Here is a 1601-nt window from a genome sequence, read left to right as displayed (position 1 = left end):
CCGTGGGTTGAGATAGAGACAGTTTAATAAGAGAGAAGAATAACAATAGTGATAATAATAGTAGTAAGAGAATATACAGACTATATATAAAACAAGTGATGCACAATGCAATTGCTCACCACCCGCTGACCAATGCCCAGCCTGTCCCGAGCAGCGATCACTCCCCGAGCCGCGATCAGTCCCCGAGCCGCGATCACACAGCCTGAGCTGCGATCACACAGCCCGCGACCGACTGACCGAATAACCCCCCTGAGCATGACGTTTTCTGGTATGGAATAGCTCTTTGGTCAGTTTGGGTTAGCTGTCCTAGCTGTGCTGTACTCCCAGCTTGTTATGCACCTGGCCGAGCAGGAGAAGCTCAAAAAGTCCTTGAGTAGTCTGAGCACTACTTGGCAACAGCTGAAAACATCAGTGTGTTATCAACATTCTTCTAGTACTAAATCCAAAACACAGCACTATGCTAGCTACTGTGAAGAAAATTAACTCTATCCCAGCCAAAACCAGGACAGAAGGAAAAAACCCCACAAATGTTCTGGCTGTCCTTTCATTTGTACTTATCAAAATAAACATTAAGTTGACTTGGGAGCAGAAATCATGGTCTTCCCTTGCTAAGTACATTTCAAAAATCATTCCAGTTTCTGCCCCTCCCTGCTTTAGGAAAGGGGTACTTTACTAATATGTTATTGTCAAGACATTGTGTCTCTACTTACCCTTACTTCTATCCTGCAATCTAATTACACACACGAGCAAACAGTCTAAGTTTCTTGGACAACAGATTTTTCTGAAATATTTTCTTTTCCTTGTCCAGAACACTTAGAGTGTAATACTCACATGTCTCACTCTCTTTACGGCCTGGATTACCTTCAGTAGCCACCAGTGGTTCTCTGGATCATGAAAACACAAAAAGCCCCTTCTTCTTCTTTGCACACAGGAGAACACCCCCAGCTCTGACCACAGTCAGCCCACAGCAGAGAGACAACCCTCAGAAACACCAACGTAGACTCGACATTTACCTCAGACCCAGAAAATGGGTTGGATGATGAACCTCTACTACTCAGCCTTTTTGTTTCTCCCTGTTGCTCCCACTAACGGTTTAGTTCTGGTCAAGTCTCAGACTGAAATAGATCTGTTACCAGCAATTTTCCCATCCATAGGACCATGTCAGTAAAACAAAGAGTGTGTGAGAAAGCAAGAACAACACAGCATCCCCTTCCCACCTCAAGGACCATTACTGTGTTATCTGTATGCAAATGACATATGTGCCCTTCCAGGTCTTGGTACTCCCGAAGGTGCAACACGCTAGACAGGGAGTTGGTGTTTGACAGACCCATCACCAGCTCTGTTTCAGCTTTCTCTTCCTGTGAGCCACCTCAGAGGGACATTGTTGACACAGAATCACAGAATCGCAAGGGTTGGAAGGGACCTCGGGAGATCATCTAGTCCAACCCCCCTGCTAAAGCAGGTTCTCCGAGAGCATGTTACACAGGACTTCGTCCAGGCGGGCTTTGAATATCTCCAGAGAAGGAGACTCCACAACCCCCCTGGGCAGCCTGTTCCAGTCCTCCGTTGCCCTCAGAGTAAAGAAGTTTTTCCTCATATTC

Source organism: Egretta garzetta, unplaced genomic scaffold (assembly GCF_000687185.1).
Source record: "Egretta garzetta isolate BGI_Z169 unplaced genomic scaffold, ASM68718v1 scaffold143, whole genome shotgun sequence".
Lineage (NCBI taxonomy): Eukaryota > Metazoa > Chordata > Aves > Pelecaniformes > Ardeidae > Egretta > Egretta garzetta.
This window is presented reverse-complemented; position numbering follows the sequence as displayed.